At 41.1% G+C, this 14010-nt stretch overlaps 1 protein-coding gene across 4 annotated transcripts in view; it reads left to right on the plus strand.

Annotated features, from left to right (window-relative positions):
• Positions 1 to 14010, plus strand: part of dnah1 (dynein, axonemal, heavy chain 1) — a 431328-nt gene that overhangs the window by 390743 nt on the left and 26575 nt on the right. The gene's annotated exons all lie outside the window — the stretch shown is intronic.

A 14010-nucleotide genomic window follows, 5' to 3' on the forward strand; every position in this document is an offset into this window, starting at 1 on the left:
TATGGCTTCCCCTCTACCATCATCAACTCAGCCCTCATCCACATTTCTTCCATTACCCACATATCTGCCCTGGCCCCCTCCACCACCACATGTTACAAGGACAGGATTCCCCTGTTCACTCCTACCAACCTACCAGCCTCCGCATCCAACATATCCTCCACCATTTCCGCCATCTACTACGTGATCCCACCATCAGACACAACTTCCTTGGTCCTCCCCTCTCCACCTTTCGCAGGGACCCCTCCCTCTGTGACTTCCTTGTCCACTCCTCGCTTCCCACAAATCACCCTTTTGCACCTACGCTTGTGACTTCAGGTGCCCACATCTCCCACATCTCCTCCATCACCACCATTCAGGGCCCCAAACATTCCTTCCAAATGAATCAACACTTTACTTTTGAATCTGCAGGGATCATTTACTGTATTTGGTGCTCCCATTGTGGTCTCCTCTACATGAAAGAGACTGGACGCAGACTGGGAGATCACCTTGTTGAGCACCTCAGCTCTGTCTGCCAGTGGTCACCCATTTCAATTGCCCACTCCATTCCCTTGCCAACATGTCTGTCCATGGTCTTATGCACTACAAGCCTGAGGCCACCTACAAATTCCCAAATTGGAGGAAAAATACCTCATATTCTATTTGGGCACCTTCCAACCTATGGCATTAATGTTGACTTCTCCTGTTTCCTTTTGTCTTTCCTCTCTGTCTCTCTCTCAGTTATGGTTTTTAGACTGCAATGTTGGGAAAATCATGAAAAAAAATTAACATAATTACTCTCCATGCATTACATCTACAAACCTTTTGTGATTCATGAGCCCCTTTCACATTTGCAAGGGGTCCCGGGAATTAATGGCCAATCAGCCTTTAAAGCATCTAGTGTGAAAGGAAAATCTTCTCAATGATAGCATTAGATAACATCATCTCATGCCAAGAATTGATGGCCTCAACCCCTAGTACAATCCCTGGCATCTACAGAAACTGGCATTGTAATCGGGCAAGTGTTGAATGGGCAATTGCTTTGTGGGATTGAAATTACCTGAGTTTTTGCATGAGTGCAGGAATGTGAAGGAAGAAAAGATTAAAATGAAGGTATAAACTTTGCCGTGGGAAAATCACAGCGGGAGAGGGAGAGAGAGGAAATAATTAGCAATAGCGGACAATTTTTAAACAGCGTGAGAAAGTTGATAGCGCTATAGTACACAATTTATGAAGACCATGGAAAAAAGCATTGGTGGACCTTACTTCCCAGAATGCTGTGCAGCAGATAAATCCCTCCATGAGTGCCCTGTGCATGCAGTCATGCATACAGCCCTTGCTTTGCCACATGGTACTCTTGGAGGGCAAGACTGCCATCGCTTTTTCCCATGGCATTTCTATATTGTGTGCTAACACTACCAACTTTCCCATGCTGTTTAAATTGTGCGCGATAGCACTACCAACTTTCCTACAGTCTTTATAAATTGTGTGCTATAGTGCTACCAACTTTTCCATGCTGTTGAAAAATTGTCCGCCATTACTATTTATTGCTAGCACTTTCCCACGGTCCCTTATGAAGGTTTATATAGGTTGGCACAACAACAACAACAGGGGCTGAAGGGCTCATATAGTGCTGTACATAAAGCTAATTTTGTAATAATTAAGTATGATTAGTTTTGTTTGAATATAAGAATATAATCTATCGATCAGGATTTAGGGCAGGACCACCATCACTTGATGTGCCATAATGTCACCATTAGAAGGTAGAACAGTCCTAACCTTGAGGATGGCTCCTTGCAAGTGTGAAAGCGTTCAGAGTCCCAGTTAGGAGTGGTCAAGTGTGAAAAGCCAAACATTTATTCCTATCCCAGGACACTGAAGGGCCAATTTATTGGGAAGCATGTGGGAAAGGGGCTGTACATAAGCACTCCCTCCCAAGGGCCAATTTAGTGGGAAGCATGTGGGAAAGGGGCTATACATAAGCACTCCCTCCCAAGCCCATCTGCACAACAACATACTTTAATCTTTCATCATCATGTTTTTCCATCACGCAAAATTGCATCATCCTTTCATGCCTGAAGAAATGCTGAAAGATTGTTTACTTATTCATTATTTTTCATGTAAATTCTGTGAGAGTGATTTTTATTCCATGTCCCTCATTTTTTTGGGTAGTGATTTGTGAATTCTGTTTACGGCAAAAATCTGTTACTCAATGGTCTGTCATGCGGGGGTTGCCTGGACAAGACAAAAGGAATGTCTCTGAAAAGACCAGGACAGAGTTGTCATGGTGATTAGCCATCTGCTTAATAAGGATTGTTAGGGTTAGAGGGAGGGTTAGACAGAGGGTGACAAAGTTCTCCAACTGAAGTTGTGTGTAACATCACACCTGTGTGTTATACAGGCACCTGTATTACAGTTTTCTCCTTGTCCTGGATATGGGTCATGTGCTGGTGCCATTCACAGGTGCAGATAACCACTCTAAGCTAACCTACAATTTATGCAAACCTCAGTGGCAGGGAATGTTAAGCAATGTTGTGGCTTTTGTCTCTTGTATCAAGTTGTAATTCTTGGTTACCTGAAAATAAAGGGGCAATATCAGGCTTTTGGAAGGGTAAAACACAATCTATTACACAAAGACTGAAATTGCTGAGACGGAAGGTTTTTATTTACAAGAGATGCACAGCATCCTCACACTGACCTGGACTCAAAGTGGGGCAGGCTTGTGGCATGACAGCCTTTATGGGGAAGAAAGGGAGAGGAGTCAAAAGCCAAGGTCAACCAGGAAAGGTCATGCTATTTACATATGGCAAATATATATAATAGCGGTTTCGCCATATTCCTGGGGGTGTGGTGTGGTTAACCACCCCTCATAAGTTCAGTCTGTCTGGCTGTCTTCTTTGGTGTTGTGACCGGCAAGTCCCCATCCAGGGATCCATGGAGGACTCCACCAGTTTTGGCTGGGTTTGGGGGATGGGGGTGTGTGCATCAACCATCAGCTTGGCAGGAGTGGTGAGCATTGGGAATGTAGGCCCTGGAGAGCTAGGGCAAGGCGAACCTGTCAGCTGGTTGGGGTGGGGTCCAGATGCTCCTGCATGTGCCAGGACCCGGATAGACACCGTGTCCTCACGCCCATCCGGGAATGCCACATAGGTGTACTATGAGTTCGCATGGAGCAGCTGGACCCTCTCAACCAAAGGGTTGAACTTGTGTGTTCTCATGTTCCTATGGAGTAATACTGGCCCCGGGGACATCAGCCAGATAGGTAAGGTAGTTCCTGACACTGATCTCCTGGGGAATATAAACAGTCTCTCATGAGGTGTCTCATCGGTGGCCATACAAAGGAGTGACCAGATAGTGTGGAGGGCCTCTGGGAGAACCTCTTGCCAGTGGGGGACAGGAAGGCCCTTTAAGGTCAGTTGTACTGCCTTCCAGACCATGCGGTTCTCCCGCTCCACATAGCCATTCCCTTTGGGGTTATAGCTGGTGGTCTGGCTAGAAGCAATGCCCTTGGACAGAAAATATTGACGCAGCTCGTCACTCATGAAGGAAGAACCCCAATCACTGTGGATATAGAAGGGGTATCTGAAAATGAACAGATTGTTCAGAGCCTTGAGGCTGGTAGCTGCATTCATGTCTGGGCAGGGGATGGCAAAGGGGAACCATGAGTACTCATCGATGATGTTGATGAAGTACAAGTTGCGGTTCGTGGAGGGTAAGGGTCCTTTGAAGTCCAAAGATGTTCAAAGGTGTGAGTAGCTTTGATCAGGTGTAACCGGTCAGGCTGGTCGAAGGGCGGTTTGCACACTGCACAGACATGGAAATTTCTGGTCAGTGTCCTGATGTCCTCGATGGAGTAGGGGAGATTATGGGCCTTGATGAAGTGAAAAAAAACACATGATCCCAGGGTGGCAGAGGTCATTGTGCAGTGCCTGCAGGCGATCTATCTGCGCACTGGCACAAGTCCCCCGAGACAGGCTCATTGAGCTTTCTGGGCCAGTACAGTATGTCATAATTGTATGTGGAGAGCTTGATTCTCAACCTTAGGATTTTATTGCTTTTGATTTTACCCCACTGCTGATTATTAAACATAAAGGCAACTGCCCGTTGGTCAGTCAGCAGGGTAAAATGCTTACTGGCAAGGTAATGCCTCCAGTGCTGCACGGCTTCAACGATAGGCTAGGCCTCTTGATGGAGGAGTGCTGGATCTCAGGGCCCTGGAGGGTGCATGAACAAAACGCTGGTTAAGTGTGGCAGCCAGAGCAAAATCTGACGTGTTGCTCTCCACCTGGAACGGGATGGATTTGTTCAGTGTGTGGATCGCGGCCTTTGCGATGTCGGCTTTTATACAGTCAAATGCCTTGCAGGCTTCTGCCGACAGGGGGAAAATGATGATCGGTTGGGCCTTCTTGCGTAGCTGGGGACCCACTGAGCGTAATAAGAGAAAAAGCCCAGGCACCTTTTCAAGGCCTTGAGGCAGTGGAGGAGAGGGAGTTCTAGCAGGGGGCACATGAGGTCAGGTTCGGGGCTGATGACTCCATTCTCCAAAATGCAGCCTAGTATAGCCAGGCAACGTGTGCTGAAGACACATTTCTCTGTGTTATACATCAGATTTAGATGTTTTGCAATGTGGAGGAATTTCTGAAGGTTCCTATCATGGTACTGCTGGTCGTGGGTGCAGATGGTGACATTTTCAAGGTATGGGAAAGCAGCCCATAGCCCATGTTCGTCCACCATCCGATCCACTTCCCTCTGAAAGACTGAAACTCCATTCGTGCCTCCAAAGAGATCTTCAGGAAGTGGTAAAACCAGCCATCTGCCTCGATGGCAATTCACTGGCAATCTTCAGAAGTGAATGGGGAGATGGTGGTAGGCGAACTTAAGGTCTATGATGGAGAACACCTGGTACTGTGCAATCTGGTTCACCATGTCGGCTATACGGGGCAGGCGGTATGCATCCAGCCAGGTGAACCTATTGATGATCTGGGAGTAATCGATGACCATCCGCTGTCTCTCCCCACTCTTCACCACCATTTCTTGGGCTCTCCAGGGGCTCATACTCTGTTCTATCACCCCTTCAGTGAAGAGGCGTCTCACTTCTGACAATAAATGCCCTGCGAGGAGTCACGTGATGGAGTAGTGGCCGGACGGTGAACTCCAGCCCTCTCCAGAAAAGTCGGAAAAAATAAAGGAAAACACAAAGGCACAAAAATAAAAATTAAAGTAAAGTGAGCATAAAGGTGGAAAGAAGATGGCGACGAAAAAAGAAAAATCGAAAACAACGGTAAGAAGAGAGGAAGAGAAGACAACGGAAGAAGAAGGAGAAGGCCTTACCTGTTCGAAGAGGCCCGCGGTGGAGAGAGAAACCCGCTCCCTCAGGTCGGTAGAAAGTGGACTACAAAAATGGCTCGCTGAGCCGAATAAAAGTGCGCAACCGCGCATGCGCGAGGAGTCGCGCATGCGCGATGCGCATGCAAAAAACCACACCGGCGGGAAGGGTGACCAGCTGGGGAGTCGATCTCCACAGCCGGCAATGGCAGCTGCAGAACAGCAGCAGCAGGAGGAGAACATAGAAGACAACGAAAACATGAAAGAAAAGAAGAAAAGGACAACAAAGAAACAACAGATGGCCAACCCAGAGGAAGAAGAAGAGGAAGAGTACAGTGAAATAGAAGAAGAAGGGAAAGGCAAGACAAAGGATATACTTTCTCTTATGAAAGAATACATGGAGTCATTTAAAGAATGGCAAGCGCAAGAATTTAATGATTTAAGAAGAAGAATAAACAATACAGAAGAGAAAATGAATAAAATAGATATGACCTTATTAGAAATGGGAAAAAGAATGGACAAGGTGGAAGAACGAGAAGCAGCAGTAGAAATGGAGGTAGAGGACTTAAAAAAGAAATTAGAGGAATCTAATAAAAAAGTTAAAGAGACACAAGAGCTGTTAGCTCAGAAAATAGATATAATGGAAAATTATAACAGAAGAAATAACATAAAGATAGTGGGCCTTAAGGAAGATGAAGAAGGCAAGAATATGAGAGAGTTCATAAAAGATTGGATCCCCAGGATCCTAGGATGTCCAGAACTACAGCAAGAAATGGAAATAGAAAGGGCACATAGAGCATTGGCCTTTAAACCACAACCACAACAAAAGCCAAGATCTATTTTAGTAAAATTCCTAAGATATACTACAAGAGAAAAGGTACTGGAGAAAACAATGGAAAAAGTAAGAGAGGACAACAAGCCACTGGAGTACAAAGGGCGAAAAATCTTCATTTATCCAGATATAAGTTTTGAACTCCTGAAGAAGAGAAAGGAGTTCAATACAGCAAAGGCGATTTTATGGAAGAAAGGGTATAAATTTATACTAAAGCATCCAGCGGTATTGAAAATATTTATTCCAGGACAACAAAACAGACTATTCTCGGATCCAGAGGAAGCACGAAAATTTGCAGAACAATTACAAAGTAGACTGAGGGATGAAGACGTGTAACAAGAGTAGAAAAGACTGCGAATTAAAAAGACACATAGGTTTTGAACTCCTGAAGAAGAGGAAGGAGTTCAATACAGCGAAAACAATCTTATGGAAAAAAACTATTCTCGGATCCAGAGGAAGCAAGGAAATTTGCAGAACAACTACAAAACAAGCAGAGAGATGAAGACATGTAATAAGAGTAAAAATGACCACGATTTATATGTATGTGGGTAAAGAGGTATATGTGTGTATATGTATAGTGTGCATACATGAATGTTTTTTGTGTAGTCTTCCAAAGGCGCTATTTGCCTTGGCGAGTCTGTTGTCTATCTCATTGTCGATCCTTGCATCTGATGAAATGGTGCAGCCGAGATAGGTAAACTGGTTGACCGTTTTGAGTTTTGTGTGCCCGATGGAGATGTGGGGGGGCTGGTAGTCATGGTGGGGAGCTGGCTGATGGAGGACCTCAGTTTTCTTCAGGCTGACTTCCAGGCCAAACATTTTGGCAGTTTCCGCAAAGCAGGACATCAAGCGCTGAAGAGCTGGCTCTGAATGGGCAACTAAAGCGGCATCATCTGCAAAGAGTAGTTCACGGACAAGTTTCTCTTGTGTCTTGGTGTGAGCTTGCAGGCGCCTCAGATTGAAGAGACTGCCATCCGTGCGGTACCGGATGTAAACAGCGTCTTCATTGTTGGGGTCTTTCATGGCTTGGTTCAGCATCATGCTGAAGAAGATTGAAAAGAGGGTTGGTGCGAGAACACAGCCTTGCTTCACGCCATTGTTAATGGAGAAGGGTTCAGAGAGCTCATTGCTGTATCTGACCCGACCTTGTTGGTTTTCGTGCAGTTGGATAATCATGTTGAGGAACTTTGGGGGACATCCGATGCGCTCTAGTATTTGCCAAAGCCCTTTCCTGCTCACGGTGTCGAAGGCTTTGGTGAGGTCAACAAAGGTGATGTAGAGTCCTTTGTTTTGTTCTCTGCACAAAAGAGTCTGGAAAAACAACCAACTGAAAAACCTCACAAAGATAAGCGTATACAGAGCCGTTGTCATACCCACACTCCTGTTCGGCTCCGAATCATGGGTCCTCTACCGGCACCACCTACGGCTCCTAGAACGCTTCCACCAGCGTTGTCTCCGCTCCATCCTCAACATCCATTGGAGCGCTCACACCCCTAACGTCAAGGTACTCGAGATGGCAGAGGTCGACAGCATCGAGTCCACGCTGCTGAAGATCCAGCTGCGCTGGATGGGTCACGTCTCCAGAATGGAGGACCATCGCCTTCCCAAGATCGTATTATATGGCGAGCTCTCCACTGGCCACCGTGACAGAGGTGCACCAAAGAAAAGGTACAAGGACTGCCTAAAGAAATCTCTTGGTGCCTGCCACATTGACCACCGCCAGTGGGCTGATAACGCCTCAAACCGTGCATCTTGGCGCCTCACAGTTTGGCGGGCAGCAGCCTCCTTTGAAGAAGACCGCAGAGCCCACCTCACTGACAAAAGGCAAAGGAGGAAAAACCCAACACCCAACCCCAACCAACCAATTTTCCCTTGCAACCGCTGCAATCGTGTCTGCCTGTCCCGCATCGGACTGGTCAGCCACAAACGAGCCTGCAGCTGACGTGGACTTTTTACCCCCTCCATAAATCTTCGTCCGCGAAGCCAAGCCAAAGAAGAAAAAAAATACATGAATGTATCCGTATTTAGAGGAAAATATAGAGTATAGGCAAGAATTAATAAGGGAAGGAAATGGAATAGAGGGAATAAGGAGGGAATTAAAAGAGTGACCTTTGTTACATATGAAAAGTGAAATCTTTTCTGGGGGGGGCTGGGTGGGGAGGAGTTACGGTCACTGCAAAATCAGCTGACGCTTGCGAGTGAATTTGCAAATCCAAATGGAGAGGGGAGATGTGGTTGTCCGACAAGGGATAAAGGACAACTCAGGAGGGGAAGGGGAGATTGGGGATAAAGAAGTTTTAAATAGGAGAATAAGGAAAATGTTTGATGTTTTAGGAATGTTGTCTTATAAAGGGTTCAAAACAAGAAAACAGAAATGGATAAGAAGGAAAGGTAATGAAACGGAAAGGGATGATAAACAAAGTATAAAATGGCTACGTTGAACTATATGACTTTAAATATTAATGGAATACATAACCAAATTAAAAGGAAGAAACTGCTAAATTTACTGAAAAAAGAAAAAAATTGATATAGCATTTGTGCAAGAAACACATTTAACTGAATTGGAGCACAAGAAATTAAAGAGAGATTGGGTAGGACACGTAACAGCAGCATCGTATAATTCAAAAGCAAGAGGAGTAGCTATATTAATTAGTAAAAATGTGCCATTTAAAATAGAAGAGGAAATAATAGATCCAGCAGGGAGATATGTAATGATAACATGTCAGATATATTCGGAGTTTTGGTATCTACTCAATGTATATTCACCTAACGAAGAAGATCAAAAGTTTATGCAAGATATCTTTTTGAAGATAGCAGATACGCAAGGGAACATATTAATAGGAGGGGATTTCAACCTGATGAATTTGGATTCAAATATGGACAAAACTGGGAAAAAAATTAACAGAAAGAACAAAGTAACCAAATTTATAATTAAATCGATGGAAGAAATGCAACTTTTGGATATATGGAGGAAACAACACCCAAAGGAAAAGGAATATTCATATTACTCGGCTAGACATAAAACATACTCAAGAATAGACTTATTTTTGTTATCAGCTCGTATGCAAGATAGAGTAAGAAAAACAGAATATAAAGCTAGAATACTATTGGACCATTCACCCTTAATATTGACAATAAAGTTAGAGGACATCCCTCCAAGAATGTATAGATGGAGATTAAACCCCATGTTACTTAAAAGACAGGATTTTAGAGAATTTATTGAAAGACAAATTAAAATGTATTTTGAAATAAATACGAAATCAGTGAAAGATAAGTTCCCTATGGGATGCAATGAAAGCATTCATTAGAGGGCAAATAATAAGTTATGTCACCAAGATGAAAAAGGACTATAATCTGGAAACAGAGCAGTTGGAAAGGGAAATAGTAAATATAGAAAAAGAATTAGCAATGAAGGAAGATACAAGTAAAAGAAGAGAATTGGCGGATAAAAAAATAAAATATGAAACACTACAAACATATAAGGTGGAGAAGAATATAATGAAGACAAAACAGAAATATTATGAAGTAGGTGAAAAAAAGCAAAAAATCCTAGCATGGCAGCTTAAGACAAAACAAGCTAAGAAAATGGTATTGGCATCAAGGAAAAAAGACAAACAAATTACATATAATCCAAAAGAAATTAAGGAAAACTTCAGAGAATTCTATGAACAATTATACCGAACTGAAAACGAAGGGAAAGAAGGGAAAATAGATGAATTTCTAACTAAAATTGAACTACCAAAACTACAAATAGAGGAACAAAATAAATTAACAGAGCCATTTGGAATAGTAGAAATACAAGAGATAATAAAAAAATTACCAAATAATAAGACACCAGGAGAGGATGGATTCCCAATAGAATTCTATAAAACATTTAAAGACTTATTAATTCTGCCCCTCCTGGAAGTAATCAACCAGATTGATAAAACACAAAGCTTACCAGATTCATGTAAAACAGCAATAATTACAGTAATACTAAAGCAAGGGAAAGATCCACTCGCACCAGCGTCATACAGACCAATATCTTTACTTAACACAGATTATAAGATAATAGCTAAACTATTAGCAAACAGATTAGCAGAGTATGTACCGAAAATGGTAAATCTAGACCAAACTGGATTTATCAAAAAAAGATGCACAACAGACAATATTTGTAAATTTATTAACTTAATTCATGCAGTAGAAGGGAATAAAGCGCCAACAGTAGCAGTTGCTTTAGACGCAGAGAAGGCCTTTGACAGAGTAGAATGGAATTATTTGTTCAAAGTATTGCAAAAATTCAGTGTACCGGAGAAGTATATTAATTGGATTAAAGCATTATATGAGGGACCATTAGCGAAAGTGACAGTAAATGAACATGTATCAAAACAATTTAACTTAAGCAGGTCAACACGGCAGGGATGCCCACTATCACCTTTACTGTTTGCGATAGCTATAGAACCACTAGCAGAATTGATAAGAACAGAAAATAATATAAAAGGGATAAAAATAAAAGACAAGGAATATAAAATCAGTTTATTTGCGGATGATGTTATAGTATACTTAACAGAACCAGAACTATCAATAAAAGAATTATATAAGAAATTGAAGGAATATGGAGAAGTGTCGGGTTACAAGATCAACGTAAATAAAAGTGAAGCAATGCCTATGAATAATGCGGATTTCTCAAAATTTAAGAAGTAATCACCATTTAGATGGCAAATGCAAGCAATAAGATACCTAGGTGTACAAATAAATAAAAATCTCGGCCAACTATATCAACTCGATTATTATCCACTAATGAAAAAATTACAGGACGATTTAGAGCACTGGTAAGATTAACCACTAACACTAATAGGAAGGATAAACTGTATTAAAATGAACATTTTTCCAAGGATATTATACCTATTTCAGGCATTGCCAATACAACTGACAGAGAAATTCTTCAAAGAGTTAAAGAAAATAATAAGGAAATTTTTATGGAGAGGGGGGAAACCGAGGATAGCACTAGATAAATTAACAGAATGGTATAAACAAGGAGGCTTACAACTGCCAAACTTTAAAAATTATTATAGAGCCACACAATTAAGATACCTATCAGATTTTTATCAAACAAAGGAAAAGCCAGATTGGACCAGATTAGAATTAGATAAAATAGGGGAAAAGATACCTGAACACATATTATATAAATGGGATGAAAAATTGATACAACATAGAAGTTCTCCAGTATTACATCATCTACTCAATATTTGGAAGAAGATTCATGTAGAAAGAAATAAAACAAATTATCAATTACCAAAACTAATATTGACGCAAAACAAGTTACTCCCTTTTACAATAGATAACCTTTCCTTTAGAGAATGGGAGAAAAAAGGGATGAAAAGAATAGAAAATTGTTTTTCAGGAAATAGATTATTATCCTTTGAACAAGTGAAAGATAAATACAATATAACTCAAGATACCGTGCTGGCATATTACCAATTGAGATCCTACTTGAAGGATAAATTAGGAAGCAGTTTGAGTTTGCCAGAGGGAAGTAACTTTGATTATGTGATTACAGATACAATGATAATCAAAAGATTTATAACAAATATGTATATTAAACTGCAAGAAAAGGAGAATGAGGAAACAAATGGTAAAATTAAACAAAAATGGGAACAAGATTTAAATATAAAGATAAAAAAGGAAACATGGGAGAAGTTATGCTCTGGAACGATGAGAAATACAATAAATACGAGGTTACGTATGATACAATATAACTGGATACACAGGCTATACATTACACCTCAAAAGTTAAATAAATGGGACTCAACAGTATCTGATAGATGTTTTTGATGTAAAAAAGAAATGGGAATAACAATTCATGCAATCTGGACATGTGAGAAAGTAGAAAAATTTTGGGAAGATCTAAATCAGATATTAAATAAAATAACAGAAAACAATATACCAAAGAATCCAGAGATCTTCCTCCTAAGTAACATAAAAAACAAAGAATTTGGAATTGATTTGGAGGATGCACAAAAAAGATTTGTTAAGATAGCTCTAGCCGTAGCAAAAAAATGTATTATGTCAACCTGGAAATTGGAAGATAATTTGAAAATACAACAATGCTATATAGAAATGAATAAATGTATTCCATTAGAAAAAATAACATATAGTTTAAGAAATAATATTGAAATATTCGAACAAATATGGGAACCTTACATGAAACACAATAGCGAAAACCTACCGGGGACAATCACTACCTAAGTTAACGGAAGGAAAAGGAAATGAAAAGAATGGACTCAGTGGAATTTCTGGTGTATTTTTATTGAATGACAACATTGTCTGACTGGTTTAATGTATCCTAGATTTTGTACCTTAAATGGATGGGAGGGGGGAGGTAGGGAGGGTGGGATGGGAGGAGGGGGGGGAGAAAATGGCACTGTATATGTGTGAAAAAGAAAAAGTGTGTATCATGGTTAATGTGATTTATGGTGTGAAAAATAAAAAATTGAAAAAAAAAAATGCCCTTCCCCTGGCGCTATATCACCACCTTTTAGCAGTGATGGACTTACTGTCAGGGGTGAGATCTAGACTGTGGAGCGACCACATGTCGACGTGGTGGTTGGGTTTGGGGTTGATGGTCAACCACATGATGAGAGGAGGGTGGATAGTTTAAAAACTGCTCATTGCAGACCATGAGGGGAGGATGGGGCTCATTGTATTCCATGGGGACAGTCTTCATGATACACTGGAAGTCTAATCCCAGTAGGATGGGTGCACATACCTGTGGCAGTACAAGAAATTTAAAGTCCTGGTATACTATGCCCTGGACAGTCAGTTGTGCAACTGCCACAAATCTTTGCCAAGTGAAATTTGGATGCCATGGAGATACAGTGGCTCACGGGCTTCACCCCAAGGGAGTAGTGCTGTACAGAGTCCAGGTGAATGAAGCTTTCAGTGTCGAATAGGCAAGCAGTGGGGTGGGCTTTTACCTAGATGTCCATCACCCATCATGGACCTGGAGAGTTGATGGGGTCTGTCCTGATTGAGGGTTATTTTTTTTTTTAATTTTTTATTTTTCACACCATAAATCACGTTAGCCATGATATACACTTTCTCTTTTTCACACATATACAGTGACTTTTTCTCCCCCCCCCCCTCCCTCCTCCCAAGCCACCCCCCCACCCCCCCTCTCATCCATTTTAGGTACACAATCTAGTTGCATTAAGCCAGTCAGACAATGTTGTCATTCAACAAAAATACACCAGAAATTCTACTGAGTCCATTCTTTTCTTCTCTTCTCCTTCCATCAACTTAGGTAATGTTTGTTCCCGGTAGGTTTTCGCTATTGTATTTAATGTAAGGCTCCCATACTTGTTCGAATATTTCAATATTATTTCTTAAACTATATGTTATTTTTTCTAATGGAATACATTTATTCATTTCTATATACCATTGTTGTATTTTCAAATTATCTTCCAATTTCCAGGTTGACATAATACATTTTTTTGCTACGGCTAGGGCTATCTTAACAAATCTTTTTTGTGCATCTTCCAAGTCAATTCCAAATTCTTTATTTTTTATGTTACTTAGGAGAAAGATCTCTGGATTCTTTGGTATATTGTTTTCTGTTATTTTATTTAATATCTGATTGAGATCATCCCAAAATTTTTCTACTCTCTCACATGTCCAGATTGCATGAATTGTTGTTCCCCTTTCTTTTTTACATCGAAAACATCTATCAGATACTGTTGGGTCCCATTTATTTAACTTTTGAGGTGTAATGTATAGTCTGTGTAACCAATTATATTGTATCATACGCAGCCTCGTATTTATTGTATTTCTCATCGTTCCAGAACATAATTTCTCCCATGTTTCCTTTTTTATCTTTATATTTAAATCTTGTTCCCATT

The sequence above is a fragment of the Narcine bancroftii genome, chromosome 5, assembly GCF_036971445.1.
Source record: "Narcine bancroftii isolate sNarBan1 chromosome 5, sNarBan1.hap1, whole genome shotgun sequence".
NCBI lineage: Eukaryota > Metazoa > Chordata > Chondrichthyes > Torpediniformes > Narcinidae > Narcine > Narcine bancroftii.